This window comes from Rhinichthys klamathensis, unplaced genomic scaffold, assembly GCF_029890125.1.
Source record: "Rhinichthys klamathensis goyatoka isolate OS25496 unplaced genomic scaffold, OSU_Roscu_1.1 h1tg000176l_1, whole genome shotgun sequence".
In the NCBI taxonomy this organism is placed as follows: domain Eukaryota; kingdom Metazoa; phylum Chordata; class Actinopteri; order Cypriniformes; family Leuciscidae; genus Rhinichthys; species Rhinichthys klamathensis.
In genome coordinates this window covers 6,404,280-6,420,465 of record NW_026606705.1, presented here as the reverse complement: position 1 = coordinate 6,420,465, position 16,186 = coordinate 6,404,280, and the positions used below count along the sequence as shown (strand labels likewise).

Below are 16,186 nucleotides of genomic sequence, written 5' to 3'. Positions count from 1 at the left end.
GGGAATGCAGAAAGCAGATCTTTCATTTACACTCTCCCGTGTATCAAAAAGCACCACTCTGCCCCATGTGAGGCTCGAACTCACAACCTTCAGATTATGAGACTGACGCGCTGCCTAACTGCGCCAACGAGGCATGTGCTGTGGCTAGGGTGAGCGGTGCAGCACTAGCTTCCAGATCATCTGCCATTCGGTGCAGCTCCAAAAGTACTGCTCACCCTCAGCCATCACGTCAGGATGGCCGAGCGGTCTAAGGCGCTGCGTTCAGGTCGCAGTCTCCCCTGGAGGCGTGGGTTCGAATCCCACTTCTGACAAACCTAACCTTTGGCTGTGGGCTCAAGCTAGAGTCTTTAACCCTCTGGCAAGTTTACCCAGAAATGCATTCATGTTGACAAAGCACTGCATTTCAGTTCATGCTAGAGTTAACCAAACATTACAGTAACACTGACCTGCATTACATGGACTTTAAAGTAACACTTTAGTGCAATGTATGGGATTCGGTGGCATTTTCGTGCAGTTTCTTGGAATTTCAAGTCGTGACATTTCATGAAATTGGACATGTTTATAGAATGGGATCCAACAGAATTTCAAAGAATACCACGTTCTGATGTTTACCGGAAGAAGAACTTGTTTATGAAAGGCTGTTCATGTCTTCTTTTTTTTTTCTTTTTAGGGGGAGTATGCGATGTGATTCTTGGAGTCTGACTGTGATGTCATGGTCTGAAGTTTTGGGGATGCAGTAGAGTTTCATGGCAAGGATTCTTGGAAATTTCTTGGAATTGAATGTCATGGGTTTTGGGGGCATGGGGTGGAGTGTCATGGCATAAGATTCAAGGAATGTCATGCAAAACATTACATTAGCATTGACAAGACATGTCATTGGAACGAAAGAATTATATTAGCCTCAACAAAACATTGTAACAACACTGACGCATATTACATGAATATGAGAGTAATACTATTACTGCATTTGTTCAACATTAGTCCTACAAAAACACTGGACCTCAATTACATTGCATATGTAGGACTGGACAAACGCACAAAAGGGAATGCAGAAAGCAGATCTTTCATTTACACTCTCCCGTGTATCATAAAGCACCACTCTGCCCCGTGTGAGGCTCGAACTCACTACCTTCAGATTATGAGACTGACGCGCTGCCTAACTGCGCCAACGATGCATGTGCTGTGGCTAGGGTGAGCGGTGCAGCACTAGCTTCCAGATCATCTGCCATTCGGTGCAGCTCCAAAAGTACTGCTCACCCTCAGCCATCACGTCAGGATGGCCGAGCGGTCTAAGGCGCTGCGTTCAGGTCGCAGTCTCCCCTGGAGGCGTGGGTTCGAATCCCACTTCTGACAAACCTAACCTTTGGCTGCGGGCTCAAGCTAGAGTCTTTAACCCTCTGGCAAGTTTACCCAGAAATGCATTCATGTTGACAAAGCACTGCATTTCAGTTCATGCTAGAGTTAACCAAACATTACAGTAACACTGACCTGCATTACATGGACTTTAAAGTAACACTTTAGTGCAATGTATGGGATTCGGTGGCATTTTCGTGCAGTTTCTTGGAATTTCAAGTCGTGACATTTCATGAAATTGGACATGTTTATAGAATGGGATCCAACAGAATTTCAAAGAATACCACGTTCTGATGTTTACCGGAAGAAGAACTTGTTTATGAAAGGCTGTTCATGTCTTCTTTTTTTTTCTTTTTAGGGGGAGTATGCGATGTGATTCTTGGAGTCTGACTGTGATGTCATGGTCTGAAGTTTTGGGGATGCAGTAGAGTTTCATGGCAAGGATTCTTGGAAATTTCTTGGAATTGAATGTCATGGGTTTTGGGGGCATGGGGTGGAGTGTCATGGCATAAGATTCAAGGAATGTCATGCAAAACATTGCATTAGCATTGACAAGACATGTCATTGGAACGAAAGAATTATATTAGCCTCAACAAAACATTGTAACAACACTGACGCATATTACATGAATATGAGAGTAATACTATTACTGCATTTGTTCAACATTAGTCCTACAAAAACACTGGACCTCAATTACATTGCATATGAAGGACTGGACAAACGCACAAAAGGGAATGCAGAAAGCAGCTCTTTCTTTTACACTCTCCCGTGTATCAAAAAGCACCACTCTGCCCCGTGTGAGGCTCAAACTCACGACCTTCAGATTATGAGACTGACGCGCTGCCTAACTGCGCCAACGAGGCATGTGCTGTGGCTAGGGTGAGCGGTGCAGCACTAGCTTCCAGATCATCTGCCATTCGGTGCAGCTGCAAAAGTACTGCTCACCCTCAGCCATCACGTCAGGATGGCCGAGCGGTCAACGGCGCTGTGTTCAGGTCGCAGTCTCCCCTGGAGGCGTGGGTTCGAATCCCACTTCTGACAAACCTAACCTTTGGCTGCGGGCTCAAGCTAGAGTCTTTAACCCTCTGGGAAGTTTACCCAGAAATGCATTCATGTTGACAAAGCACTGCATTTCAGTTCATGCTAGAGTTAACCAAACATTACAGTAACACTGACCTGCATTACATGGACTTTAAAGTAACACTTTAGTGCGATGTATGGGATTCGGTGGCATTTTCGTGCAGTTTTCTTGGAATTTCAAGTCGTGACATTTCATGAAATTGGACATGTTTATAGAATGGGATCCAACAGAATTTCAAAGAATACCACGTTCTGATGTTTACCGGAAGAAGAACTTGTTTATGAAAGGCTGTTCATGTCTTCTTTTTTTTTCTTTTTAGGGGGAGTATGCGATGTGATTCTTGGAGTCTGACTGTGATGTCATGGTCTGAAGTTTTGGGGATGCAGTAGAGTTTCATGGCAAGGATTCTTGGAAATTTCTTGGAATTGAATGTCATGGGTTTTGGGGGCATGGGGTGGAGTGTCATGGCATAAGATTCAAGGAATGTCATGCAAAACATTGCATTAGCATTGACAAGACATGTCATTGGAACGAAAGAATTATATTAGCCTCACCAAAACATTGTAACAACACTGACGCATATTACATGAATATGAGAGTAATACTATTACTGCATTTGTTCAACATTAGTCCTACAAAAACACTGGACCTCAATTACATTGCATATGTAGGACTGGACAAACGCACAAAAGGGAATGCAGAAAGCAGATCTTTCATTTACACTCTCCCGTGTATCAAAAAGCACCACTCTGCCCCATGTGAGGCTCGAACTCACAACCTTCAGATTATGAGACTGACGCGCTGCCTAACTGCGCCAACGAGGCATGTGCTGTGGCTAGGGTGAGCGGTGCAGCACTAGCTTCCAGATCATCTGCCATTCGGTGCAGCTCCAAAAGTACTGCTCACCCTCAGCCATCACGTCAGGATGGCCGAGCGGTCTAAGGCGCTGCGTTCAGGTCGCAGTCTCCCCTGGAGGCGTGGGTTCGAATCCCACTTCTGACAAACCTAACCTTTGGCTGTGGGCTCAAGCTAGAGTCTTTAACCCTCTGGCAAGTTTACCCAGAAATGCATTCATGTTGACAAAGCACTGCATTTCAGTTCATGCTAGAGTTAACCAAACATTACAGTAACACTGACCTGCATTACATGGACTTTAAAGTAACACTTTAGTGCAATGTATGGGATTCGGTGGCATTTTCGTGCAGTTTCTTGGAATTTCAAGTCGTGACATTTCATGAAATTGGACATGTTTATAGAATGGGATCCAACAGAATTTCAAAGAATACCACGTTCTGATGTTTACCGGAAGAAGAACTTGTTTATGAAAGGCTGTTCATGTCTTCTTTTTTTTTTCTTTTTAGGGGGAGTATGCGATGTGATTCTTGGAGTCTGACTGTGATGTCATGGTCTGAAGTTTTGGGGATGCAGTAGAGTTTCATGGCAAGGATTCTTGGAAATTTCTTGGAATTGAATGTCATGGGTTTTGGGGGCATGGGGTGGAGTGTCATGGCATAAGATTCAAGGAATGTCATGCAAAACATTACATTAGCATTGACAAGACATGTCATTGGAACGAAAGAATTATATTAGCCTCAACAAAACATTGTAACAACACTGACGCATATTACATGAATATGAGAGTAATACTATTACTGCATTTGTTCAACATTAGTCCTACAAAAACACTGGACCTCAATTACATTGCATATGTAGGACTGGACAAACGCACAAAAGGGAATGCAGAAAGCAGATCTTTCATTTACACTCTCCCGTGTATCATAAAGCACCACTCTGCCCCGTGTGAGGCTCGAACTCACGACCTTCAGATTATGAGACTGACGCGCTGCCTAACTGCGCCAACGAGGCATGTGCTGTGGCTAGGGTGAGCGGTGCAGCACTAGCTTCCAGATCATCTGCCATTCGGTGCAGCTCCAAAAGTACTGCTCACCCTCAGCCATCACGTCAGGATGGCCGAGCGGTCTAAGGCGCTGCGTTCAGGTCGCAGTCTCCCCTGGAGGCGTGGGTTCGAATCCCACTTCTGACAAACCTAACCTTTGGCTGCGGGCTCAAGCTAGAGTCTTTAACCCTCTGGCAAGTTTACCCAGAAATGCATTCATGTTGACAAAGCACTGCATTTCAGTTCATGCTAGAGTTAACCAAACATTACAGTAACACTGACCTGCATTACATGGACTTTAAAGTAACACTTTAGTGCAATGTATGGGATTCGGTGGCATTTTCGTGCAGTTTCTTGGAATTTCAAGTCGTGACATTTCATGAAATTGGACATGTTTATAGAATGGGATCCAACAGAATTTCAAAGAATACCACGTTCTGATGTTTACCGGAAGAAGAACTTGTTTATGAAAGGCTGTTCATGTCTTCTTTTTTTTTCTTTTTAGGGGGAGTATGCGATGTGATTCTTGGAGTCTGACTGTGATGTCATGGTCTGAAGTTTTGGGGATGCAGTAGAGTTTCATGGCAAGGATTCTTGGAAATTTCTTGGAATTGAATGTCATGGGTTTTGGGGGCATGGGGTGGAGTGTCATGGCATAAGATTCAAGGAATGTCATGCAAAACATTACATTAGCATTGACAAGACATGTCATTGGAACGAAAGAATTATATTAGCCTCAACAAAACATTGTAACAACACTGACGCATATTACATGAATATGAGAGTAATACTATTACTGCATTTGTTCAACATTAGTCCTACAAAAACACTGGACCTCAATTACATTGCATATGTAGGACTGGACAAACGCACAAAAGGGAATGCAGAAAGCAGATCTTTCATTTACACTCTCCCGTGTATCATAAAGCACCACTCTGCCCCGTGTGAGGCTCGAACTCACTACCTTCAGATTATGAGACTGACGCGCTGCCTAACTGCGCCAACGAGGCATGTGCTGTGGCTAGGGTGAGCGGTGCAGCACTAGCTTCCAGATCATCTGCCATTCGGTGCAGCTCCAAAAGTACTGCTCACCCTCAGCCATCACGTCAGGATGGCCGAGCGGTCTAAGGCGCTGCGTTCAGGTCGCAGTCTCCCCTGGAGGCGTGGGTTCGAATCCCACTTCTGACAAACCTAACCTTTGGCTGCGGGCTCAAGCTAGAGTCTTTAACCCTCTGGCAAGTTTACCCAGAAATGCATTCATGTTGACAAAGCACTGCATTTCAGTTCATGCTAGAGTTAACCAAACATTACAGTAACACTGACCTGCATTACATGGACTTTAAAGTAACACTTTAGTGCAATGTATGGGATTCGGTGGCATTTTCGTGCAGTTTCTTGGAATTTCAAGTCGTGACATTTCATGAAATTGGACATGTTTATAGAATGGGATCCAACAGAATTTCAAAGAATACCACGTTCTGATGTTTACCGGAAGAAGAACTTGTTTATGAAAGGCTGTTCATGTCTTCTTTTTTTTTCTTTTTAGGGGGAGTATGCCATGTGATTCTTGGAGTCTGACTGTGATGTCATGGTCTGAAGTTTTGGGGATGCAGTAGAGTTTCATGGCAAGGATTCTTGGAAATTTCTTGGAATTGAATGTCATGGGTTTTGGGGGCATGGGGTGGAGTGTCATGGCATAAGATTCAAGGAATGTCATGCAAAACATTGCATTAGCATTGACAAGACATGTCATTGGAACGAAAGAATTATATTAGCCTCAACAAAACATTGTAACAACACTGACGCATATTACATGAATATGAGAGTAATACTATTACTGCATTTGTTCAACATTAGTCCTACAAAAACACTGGACCTCAATTACATTGCATATGAAGGACTGGACAAACGCACAAAAGGGAATGCAGAAAGCAGCTCTTTCTTTTACACTCTCCCGTGTATCAAAAAGCACCACTCTGCCTCGTGTGAGGCTCGAACTCACGACCTTCAGATTATGAGACTGACGCGCTGCCTAACTGCGCCAACGAGGCATGTGCTGTGGCTAGGGTGAGCGGTGCAGCACTAGCTTCCAGATCATCTGCCATTCGGTGCAGCTGCAAAAGTACTGCTCACCCTCAGCCATCACGTCAGGATGGCCGAGCGGTCTAAGGCGCTGCGTTCAGGTCGCAGAGGTCGCAGTCTCCCCTGGAGGCGTGGGTTCGAATCCCACTTCTGACAAACCTAACCTTTGGCTGCGGGCTCAAGCTAGAGTCTTTAACCCTCTGGCAAGTTTACCCAGAAATGCATTCATGTTGACAAAGCACTGCATTTCAGTTCATGCTAGAGTTAACCAAACATTACAGTAACACTGACCTGCATTACATGGACTTTAAAGTAACACTTTAGTGCGATGTATGGGATTCGGTGGCATTTTCGTGCAGTTTTCTTGGAATTTCAAGTCGTGACATTTCATGAAATTGGACATGTTTATAGAATGGGATCCAACAGAATTTCAAAGAATACCACGTTCTGATGTTTACCGGAAGAAGAACTTGTTTATGAAAGGCTGTTCATGTCTTCTTTTTTTTTCTTTTTAGGGGGAGTATGCGATGTGATTCTTGGAGTCTGACTGTGATGTCATGGTCTGAAGTTTTGGGGATGCAGTAGAGTTTCATGGCAAGGATTCTTGGAAATTTCTTGGAATTGAATGTCATGGGTTTTGGGGGCATGGGGTGGAGTGTCATGGCATAAGATTCAAGGAATGTCATGCAAAACATTGCATTAGCATTGACAAGACATGTCATTGGAACGAAAGAATTATATTAGCCTCACCAAAACATTGTAATAACACTGACGCATATTACATGAATATGAGAGTAATACTATTACTGCATTTGTTCAACATTAGTCCTACAAAAACACTGGACCTCAATTACATTGCATATGTAGGACTGGACAAACGCACAAAAGGGAATGCAGAAAGCAGATCTTTCATTTACACTCTCCCGTGTATCAAAAAGCACCACTCTGCCCCATGTGAGGCTCGAACTCACGACCTTCAGATTATGAGACTGACGCGCTGCCTAACTGCGCCAACGAGGCATGTGCTGTGGCTAGGGTGAGCGGTGCAGCACTAGCTTCCAGATCATCTGCCATTCGGTGCAGCTCCAAAAGTACTGCTCACCCTCAGCCATCACGTCAGGATGGCCGAGCGGTCTAAGGCGCTGCGTTCAGGTCGCAGTCTCCCCTGGAGGCGTGGGTTCGAATCCCACTTCTGACAAACCTAACCTTTGGCTGCGGGCTCAAGCTAGAGTCTTTAACCCTCTGGCAAGTTTACCCAGAAATGCATTCATGTTGACAAAGCACTGCATTTCAGTTCATGCTAGAGTTAACCAAACATTACAGTAACACTGACCTGCATTACATGGACTTTAAAGTAACACTTTAGTGCAATGTATGGGATTCGGTGGCATTTTCGTGCAGTTTCTTGGAATTTCAAGTCGTGACATTTCATGAAATTGGACATGTTATAGAATGGGATCCAACAGAATTTCAAAGAATACCACGTTCTGATGTTTACCGGAAGAAGAACTTGTTTATGAAAGGCTGTTCATGTCTTCTTTTTTTTTCTTTTTAGGGGGAGTATGCGATGTGATTCTTGGAGTCTGACTGTGATGTCATGGTCTGAAGTTTTGGGGATGCAGTAGAGTTTCATGGCAAGGATTCTTGGAAATTTCTTGGAATTGAATGTCATGGGTTTTGGGGGCATGGGGTGGAGTGTCATGGCATAAGATTCAAGGAATGTCATGCAAAACATTGCATTAGCATTGACAAGACATGTCATTGGAACGAAAGAATTATATTAGCCTCAACAAAACATTGTAACAACACTGACGCATATTACATGAATATGAGAGTAATACTATTACTGCATTTGTTCAACATTAGTCCTACAAAAACACTGGACCTCAATTACATTGCATATGAAGGACTGGACAAATGCACAAAAGGGAATGCAGAAAGCAGCTCTTTCTTTTACACTCTCCCGTGTATCAAAAAGCACCACTCTGCCCCGTGTGAGGCTCGAACTCACGACCTTCAGATTATGAGACTGACGCGCTGCCTAACTGCGCCAACGAGGCATGTGCTGTGGCTAGGGTGAGCGGTGCAGCACTAGCTTCCAGATCATCTGCCATTCGGTGCAGCTGCAAAAGTACTGCTCACCCTCAGCCATCACGTCAGGATGGCCGAGCGGTCTAAGGCGCTGCGTTCAGGTCGCAGTCTCCCCTGGAGGCGTGGGTTCGAATCCCACTTCTGACAAACCTAACCTTTGGCTGCGGGCTCAAGCTAGAGTCTTTAACCCTCTGGCAAGTTTACCCAGAAATGCATTCATGTTGACAAAGCACTGCATTTCAGTTCATGCTAGAGTTAACCAAACATTACAGTAACACTGACCTGCATTACATGGACTTTAAAGTAACACTTTAGTGCGATGTATGGGATTCGGTGGCATTTTCGTGCAGTTTCTTGGAATTTCAAGTCGTGACATTTCATGAAATTGGACATGTTATAGAATGGGATCCAACAGAATTTCAAAGAATACCACGTTCTGATGTTTACCGGAAGAAGAACTTGTTTATGAAAGGCTGTTCATGTCTTCTTTTTTTTTCTTTTTAGGGGGAGTATGCGATGTGATTCTTGGAGTCTGACTGTGATGTCATGGTCTGAAGTTTTGGGGATGCAGTAGAGTTTCATGGCAAGGATTCTTGGAAATTTCTTGGAATTGCATGTCATGGGTTTTGGGGGCATGGGGTGGAGTGTCATGGCATAAGATTCAAGGAATGTCATGCAAAACATTGCATTAGCATTGACAAGACATGTAATTGGAACGAAAGAATTATATTAGCCTCAACAAAACATTGTAACAACACTGACGCATATTACATGAATATGAGAGTAATACTATTACTGCATTTGTTCAACATTAGTCCTACAAAAACACTGGACCTCAATTACATTGCATATGAAGGACTGGACAAACGCACAAAAGGGAATGCAGAAAGCAGCTCTTTCTTTTACACTCTCCCGTGTATCAAAAAGCACCACTCTGCCCCGTGTGAGGCTCGAACTCACGACCTTCAGATTATGAGACTGACGCGCTGCCTAACTGCGCCAACGAGGCATGTGCTTTGGCTAGGGTGAGCGGTGCAGCACTAGCTTCCAGATCATCTGCCATTCGGTGCAGCTGCAAAAGTACTGCTCACCCTCAGCCATCACGTCAGGATGGCCGAGCGGTCTAAGGCGCTGCGTTCAGGTCGCAGTCTCCCCTGGAGGCGTGGGTTCGAATCCCACTTCTGACAAACCTAACCTTTGGCTGCGGGCTCAAGCTAGAGTCTTTAACCCTCTGGCAAGTTTACCCAGAAATGCATTCATGTTGACAAAGCACTGCATTTCAGTTCATGCTAGAGTTAACCAAACATTACAGTAACACTGACCTGCATTACATGGACTTTAAAGTAACACTTTAGTGCGATGTATGGGATTCGGTGGCATTTTCGTGCAGTTTTCTTGGAATTTCAAGTCGTGACATTTCATGAAATTGGACATGTTTATAGAATGGGATCCAACAGAATTTCAAAGAATACCACGTTCTGATGTTTACCGGAAGAAGAACTTGTTTATGAAAGGCTGTTCATGTCTTCTTTTTTTTTCTTTTTAGGGGGAGTATGCGATGTGATTCTTGGAGTCTGACTGTGATGTCATGGTCTGAAGTTTTGGGGATGCAGTAGAGTTTCATGGCAAGGATTCTTGGAAATTTCTTGGAATTGAATGTCATGGGTTTTGGGGGCATGGGGTGGAGTGTCATGGCATAAGATTCAAGGAATGTCATGCAAAACATTGCATTAGCATTGACAAGACATGTCATTGGAACGAAAGAATTATATTAGCCTCACCAAAACATTGTAACAACACTGACGCATATTACATGAATATGAGAGTAATACTATTACTGCATTTGTTCAACATTAGTCCTACAAAAACACTGGACCTCAATTACATTGCATATGTAGGACTGGACAAACGCACAAAAGGGAATGCAGAAAGCAGATCTTTCATTTACACTCTCCCGTGTATCAAAAAGCACCACTCTGCCCCATGTGAGGCTCGAACTCACAACCTTCAGATTATGAGACTGACGCGCTGCCTAACTGCGCCAACGAGGCATGTGCTGTGGCTAGGGTGAGCGGTGCAGCACTAGCTTCCAGATCATCTGCCATTCGGTGCAGCTCCAAAAGTACTGCTCACCCTCAGCCATCACGTCAGGATGGCCGAGCGGTCTAAGGCGCTGCGTTCAGGTCGCAGTCTCCCCTGGAGGCGTGGGTTCGAATCCCACTTCTGACAAACCTAACCTTTGGCTGTGGGCTCAAGCTAGAGTCTTTAACCCTCTGGCAAGTTTACCCAGAAATGCATTCATGTTGACAAAGCACTGCATTTCAGTTCATGCTAGAGTTAACCAAACATTACAGTAACACTGACCTGCATTACATGGACTTTAAAGTAACACTTTAGTGCAATGTATGGGATTCGGTGGCATTTTCGTGCAGTTTCTTGGAATTTCAAGTCGTGACATTTCATGAAATTGGACATGTTTATAGAATGGGATCCAACAGAATTTCAAAGAATACCACGTTCTGATGTTTACCGGAAGAAGAACTTGTTTATGAAAGGCTGTTCATGTCTTCTTTTTTTTTTCTTTTTAGGGGGAGTATGCGATGTGATTCTTGGAGTCTGACTGTGATGTCATGGTCTGAAGTTTTGGGGATGCAGTAGAGTTTCATGGCAAGGATTCTTGGAAATTTCTTGGAATTGAATGTCATGGGTTTTGGGGGCATGGGGTGGAGTGTCATGGCATAAGATTCAAGGAATGTCATGCAAAACATTACATTAGCATTGACAAGACATGTCATTGGAACGAAAGAATTATATTAGCCTCAACAAAACATTGTAACAACACTGACGCATATTACATGAATATGAGAGTAATACTATTACTGCATTTGTTCAACATTAGTCCTACAAAAACACTGGACCTCAATTACATTGCATATGTAGGACTGGACAAACGCACAAAAGGGAATGCAGAAAGCAGATCTTTCATTTACACTCTCCCGTGTATCATAAAGCACCACTCTGCCCCGTGTGAGGCTCGAACTCACTACCTTCAGATTATGAGACTGACGCGCTGCCTAACTGCGCCAACGATGCATGTGCTGTGGCTAGGGTGAGCGGTGCAGCACTAGCTTCCAGATCATCTGCCATTCGGTGCAGCTCCAAAAGTACTGCTCACCCTCAGCCATCACGTCAGGATGGCCGAGCGGTCTAAGGCGCTGCGTTCAGGTCGCAGTCTCCCCTGGAGGCGTGGGTTCGAATCCCACTTCTGACAAACCTAACCTTTGGCTGCGGGCTCAAGCTAGAGTCTTTAACCCTCTGGCAAGTTTACCCAGAAATGCATTCATGTTGACAAAGCACTGCATTTCAGTTCATGCTAGAGTTAACCAAACATTACAGTAACACTGACCTGCATTACATGGACTTTAAAGTAACACTTTAGTGCAATGTATGGGATTCGGTGGCATTTTCGTGCAGTTTCTTGGAATTTCAAGTCGTGACATTTCATGAAATTGGACATGTTTATAGAATGGGATCCAACAGAATTTCAAAGAATACCACGTTCTGATGTTTACCGGAAGAAGAACTTGTTTATGAAAGGCTGTTCATGTCTTCTTTTTTTTTCTTTTTAGGGGGAGTATGCCATGTGATTCTTGGAGTCTGACTGTGATGTCATGGTCTGAAGTTTTGGGGATGCAGTCGAGTTTCATGGCAAGGATTCTTGGAAATTTCTTGGAATTGAATGTCATGGGTTTTGGGGGCATGGGGTGGAGTGTCATGGCATAAGATTCAAGGAATGTCATGCAAAACATTGCATTAGCATTGACAAGACATGTCATTGGAACGAAAGAATTATATTAGCCTCAACAAAACATTGTAACAACACTGACGCATATTACATGAATATGAGAGTAATACTATTACTGCATTTGTTCAACATTAGTCCTACAAAAACACTGGACCTCAATTACATTGCATATGAAGGACTGGACAAACGCACAAAAGGGAATGCAGAAAGCAGCTCTTTCTTTTACACTCTCCCGTGTATCAAAAAGCACCACTCTGCCCCGTGTGAGGCTCAAACTCACGACCTTCAGATTATGAGACTGACGCGCTGCCTAACTGCGCCAACGAGGCATGTGCTGTGGCTAGGGTGAGCGGTGCAGCACTAGCTTCCAGATCATCTGCCATTCGGTGCAGCTGCAAAAGTACTGCTCACCCTCAGCCATCACGTCAGGATGGCCGAGCGGTCAACGGCGCTGTGTTCAGGTCGCAGTCTCCCCTGGAGGCGTGGGTTCGAATCCCACTTCTGACAAACCTAACCTTTGGCTGCGGGCTCAAGCTAGAGTCTTTAACCCTCTGGGAAGTTTACCCAGAAATGCATTCATGTTGACAAAGCACTGCATTTCAGTTCATGCTAGAGTTAACCAAACATTACAGTAACACTGACCTGCATTACATGGACTTTAAAGTAACACTTTAGTGCGATGTATGGGATTCGGTGGCATTTTCGTGCAGTTTTCTTGGAATTTCAAGTCGTGACATTTCATGAAATTGGACATGTTTATAGAATGGGATCCAACAGAATTTCAAAGAATACCACGTTCTGATGTTTACCGGAAGAAGAACTTGTTTATGAAAGGCTGTTCATGTCTTCTTTTTTTTTCTTTTTAGGGGGAGTATGCGATGTGATTCTTGGAGTCTGACTGTGATGTCATGGTCTGAAGTTTTGGGGATGCAGTAGAGTTTCATGGCAAGGATTCTTGGAAATTTCTTGGAATTGAATGTCATGGGTTTTGGGGGCATGGGGTGGAGTGTCATGGCATAAGATTCAAGGAATGTCATGCAAAACATTGCATTAGCATTGACAAGACATGTCATTGGAACGAAAGAATTATATTAGCCTCACCAAAACATTGTAACAACACTGACGCATATTACATGAATATGAGAGTAATACTATTACTGCATTTGTTCAACATTAGTCCTACAAAAACACTGGACCTCAATTACATTGCATATGTAGGACTGGACAAACGCACAAAAGGGAATGCAGAAAGCAGATCTTTCATTTACACTCTCCCGTGTATCAAAAAGCACCACTCTGCCCCATGTGAGGCTCGAACTCACAACCTTCAGATTATGAGACTGACGCGCTGCCTAACTGCGCCAACGAGGCATGTGCTGTGGCTAGGGTGAGCGGTGCAGCACTAGCTTCCAGATCATCTGCCATTCGGTGCAGCTCCAAAAGTACTGCTCACCCTCAGCCATCACGTCAGGATGGCCGAGCGGTCTAAGGCGCTGCGTTCAGGTCGCAGTCTCCCCTGGAGGCGTGGGTTCGAATCCCACTTCTGACAAACCTAACCTTTGGCTGTGGGCTCAAGCTAGAGTCTTTAACCCTCTGGCAAGTTTACCCAGAAATGCATTCATGTTGACAAAGCACTGCATTTCAGTTCATGCTAGAGTTAACCAAACATTACAGTAACACTGACCTGCATTACATGGACTTTAAAGTAACACTTTAGTGCAATGTATGGGATTCGGTGGCATTTTCGTGCAGTTTCTTGGAATTTCAAGTCGTGACATTTCATGAAATTGGACATGTTTATAGAATGGGATCCAACAGAATTTCAAAGAATACCACGTTCTGATGTTTACCGGAAGAAGAACTTGTTTATGAAAGGCTGTTCATGTCTTCTTTTTTTTTTCTTTTTAGGGGGAGTATGCGATGTGATTCTTGGAGTCTGACTGTGATGTCATGGTCTGAAGTTTTGGGGATGCAGTAGAGTTTCATGGCAAGGATTCTTGGAAATTTCTTGGAATTGAATGTCATGGGTTTTGGGGGCATGGGGTGGAGTGTCATGGCATAAGATTCAAGGAATGTCATGCAAAACATTACATTAGCATTGACAAGACATGTCATTGGAACGAAAGAATTATATTAGCCTCAACAAAACATTGTAACAACACTGACGCATATTACATGAATATGAGAGTAATACTATTACTGCATTTGTTCAACATTAGTCCTACAAAAACACTGGACCTCAATTACATTGCATATGTAGGACTGGACAAACGCACAAAAGGGAATGCAGAAAGCAGATCTTTCATTTACACTCTCCCGTGTATCATAAAGCACCACTCTGCCCCGTGTGAGGCTCGAACTCACGACCTTCAGATTATGAGACTGACGCGCTGCCTAACTGCGCCAACGAGGCATGTGCTGTGGCTAGGGTGAGCGGTGCAGCACTAGCTTCCAGATCATCTGCCATTCGGTGCAGCTCCAAAAGTACTGCTCACCCTCAGCCATCACGTCAGGATGGCCGAGCGGTCTAAGGCGCTGCGTTCAGGTCGCAGTCTCCCCTGGAGGCGTGGGTTCGAATCCCACTTCTGACAAACCTAACCTTTGGCTGCGGGCTCAAGCTAGAGTCTTTAACCCTCTGGCAAGTTTACCCAGAAATGCATTCATGTTGACAAAGCACTGCATTTCAGTTCATGCTAGAGTTAACCAAACATTACAGTAACACTGACCTGCATTACATGGACTTTAAAGTAACACTTTAGTGCAATGTATGGGATTCGGTGGCATTTTCGTGCAGTTTCTTGGAATTTCAAGTCGTGACATTTCATGAAATTGGACATGTTTATAGAATGGGATCCAACAGAATTTCAAAGAATACCACGTTCTGATGTTTACCGGAAGAAGAACTTGTTTATGAAAGGCTGTTCATGTCTTCTTTTTTTTTCTTTTTAGGGGGAGTATGCGATGTGATTCTTGGAGTCTGACTGTGATGTCATGGTCTGAAGTTTTGGGGATGCAGTAGAGTTTCATGGCAAGGATTCTTGGAAATTTCTTGGAATTGAATGTCATGGGTTTTGGGGGCATGGGGTGGAGTGTCATGGCATAAGATTCAAGGAATGTCATGCAAAACATTACATTAGCATTGACAAGACATGTCATTGGAACGAAAGAATTATATTAGCCTCAACAAAACATTGTAACAACACTGACGCATATTACATGAATATGAGAGTAATACTATTACTGCATTTGTTCAACATTAGTCCTACAAAAACACTGGACCTCAATTACATTGCATATGTAGGACTGGACAAACGCACAAAAGGGAATGCAGAAAGCAGATCTTTCATTTACACTCTCCCGTGTATCATAAAGCACCACTCTGCCCCGTGTGAGGCTCGAACTCACTACCTTCAGATTATGAGACTGACGCGCTGCCTAACTGCGCCAACGAGGCATGTGCTGTGGCTAGGGTGAGCGGTGCAGCACTAGCTTCCAGATCATCTGCCATTCGGTGCAGCTCCAAAAGTACTGCTCACCCTCAGCCATCACGTCAGGATGGCCGAGCGGTCTAAGGCGCTGCGTTCAGGTCGCAGTCTCCCCTGGAGGCGTGGGTTCGAATCCCACTTCTGACAAACCTAACCTTTGGCTGCGGGCTCAAGCTAGAGTCTTTAACCCTCTGGCAAGTTTACCCAGAAATGCATTCATGTTGACAAAGCACTGCATTTCAGTTCATGCTAGAGTTAACCAAACATTACAGTAACACTGACCTGCATTACATGGACTTTAAAGTAACACTTTAGTGCAATGTATGGGATTCGGTGGCATTTTCGTGCAGTTTCTTGGAATTTCAAGTCGTGACATTTCATGAAATTGGACA

At 44.1% G+C, this 16,186-nt stretch overlaps 19 non-coding genes across 19 annotated transcripts; 13 read left to right on the top strand and 6 right to left on the bottom strand.

Moving 5' to 3' along the window:
• Window positions 1-228: 228 nt before the first annotated feature.
• On the top strand, window positions 229-311 carry trnal-cag (transfer RNA leucine (anticodon CAG)). Its single transcript has one exon. It is a non-coding gene; the product is annotated as a tRNA-Leu (tRNA).
• Window positions 312-1,270: 959 nt separating this feature from the next.
• On the top strand, window positions 1,271-1,353 carry trnal-cag (transfer RNA leucine (anticodon CAG)). Its single transcript has one exon. It is a non-coding gene; the product is annotated as a tRNA-Leu (tRNA).
• A 2,000-nt stretch (window positions 1,354-3,353) lies between these two features.
• On the top strand, window positions 3,354-3,436 carry trnal-cag (transfer RNA leucine (anticodon CAG)). The gene has a single exon. It is a non-coding gene; the product is annotated as a tRNA-Leu (tRNA).
• Window positions 3,437-4,226: 790 nt separating this feature from the next.
• On the bottom strand, window positions 4,227-4,300 carry trnam-cau (transfer RNA methionine (anticodon CAU)). The gene has a single exon. It is a non-coding gene; the product is annotated as a tRNA-Met (tRNA).
• Window positions 4,301-4,395: 95 nt separating this feature from the next.
• On the top strand, window positions 4,396-4,478 carry trnal-cag (transfer RNA leucine (anticodon CAG)). The gene has a single exon. It is a non-coding gene; the product is annotated as a tRNA-Leu (tRNA).
• A 958-nt stretch (window positions 4,479-5,436) lies between these two features.
• trnal-cag (transfer RNA leucine (anticodon CAG)) lies at window positions 5,437-5,519 on the top strand. The gene has a single exon. It is a non-coding gene; the product is annotated as a tRNA-Leu (tRNA).
• A 789-nt stretch (window positions 5,520-6,308) lies between these two features.
• trnam-cau (transfer RNA methionine (anticodon CAU)) lies at window positions 6,309-6,382 on the bottom strand. The gene has a single exon. It is a non-coding gene; the product is annotated as a tRNA-Met (tRNA).
• A 977-nt stretch (window positions 6,383-7,359) lies between these two features.
• On the bottom strand, window positions 7,360-7,433 carry trnam-cau (transfer RNA methionine (anticodon CAU)). The gene has a single exon. It is a non-coding gene; the product is annotated as a tRNA-Met (tRNA).
• Window positions 7,434-7,528: 95 nt separating this feature from the next.
• trnal-cag (transfer RNA leucine (anticodon CAG)) lies at window positions 7,529-7,611 on the top strand. The gene has a single exon. It is a non-coding gene; the product is annotated as a tRNA-Leu (tRNA).
• Window positions 7,612-8,399: 788 nt separating this feature from the next.
• Window positions 8,400-8,473, bottom strand: trnam-cau (transfer RNA methionine (anticodon CAU)). The gene has a single exon. It is a non-coding gene; the product is annotated as a tRNA-Met (tRNA).
• A 95-nt stretch (window positions 8,474-8,568) lies between these two features.
• On the top strand, window positions 8,569-8,651 carry trnal-cag (transfer RNA leucine (anticodon CAG)). The gene has a single exon. It is a non-coding gene; the product is annotated as a tRNA-Leu (tRNA).
• A 788-nt stretch (window positions 8,652-9,439) lies between these two features.
• On the bottom strand, window positions 9,440-9,513 carry trnam-cau (transfer RNA methionine (anticodon CAU)). The gene has a single exon. It is a non-coding gene; the product is annotated as a tRNA-Met (tRNA).
• A 95-nt stretch (window positions 9,514-9,608) lies between these two features.
• Window positions 9,609-9,691, top strand: trnal-cag (transfer RNA leucine (anticodon CAG)). The gene has a single exon. It is a non-coding gene; the product is annotated as a tRNA-Leu (tRNA).
• A 959-nt stretch (window positions 9,692-10,650) lies between these two features.
• On the top strand, window positions 10,651-10,733 carry trnal-cag (transfer RNA leucine (anticodon CAG)). The gene has a single exon. It is a non-coding gene; the product is annotated as a tRNA-Leu (tRNA).
• A 959-nt stretch (window positions 10,734-11,692) lies between these two features.
• Window positions 11,693-11,775, top strand: trnal-cag (transfer RNA leucine (anticodon CAG)). Its single transcript has one exon. It is a non-coding gene; the product is annotated as a tRNA-Leu (tRNA).
• Window positions 11,776-13,775: 2,000 nt separating this feature from the next.
• trnal-cag (transfer RNA leucine (anticodon CAG)) lies at window positions 13,776-13,858 on the top strand. The gene has a single exon. It is a non-coding gene; the product is annotated as a tRNA-Leu (tRNA).
• Window positions 13,859-14,648: 790 nt separating this feature from the next.
• On the bottom strand, window positions 14,649-14,722 carry trnam-cau (transfer RNA methionine (anticodon CAU)). The gene has a single exon. It is a non-coding gene; the product is annotated as a tRNA-Met (tRNA).
• A 95-nt stretch (window positions 14,723-14,817) lies between these two features.
• Window positions 14,818-14,900, top strand: trnal-cag (transfer RNA leucine (anticodon CAG)). The gene has a single exon. It is a non-coding gene; the product is annotated as a tRNA-Leu (tRNA).
• A 958-nt stretch (window positions 14,901-15,858) lies between these two features.
• Window positions 15,859-15,941, top strand: trnal-cag (transfer RNA leucine (anticodon CAG)). The gene has a single exon. It is a non-coding gene; the product is annotated as a tRNA-Leu (tRNA).
• Window positions 15,942-16,186: the final 245 nt, after the last annotated feature.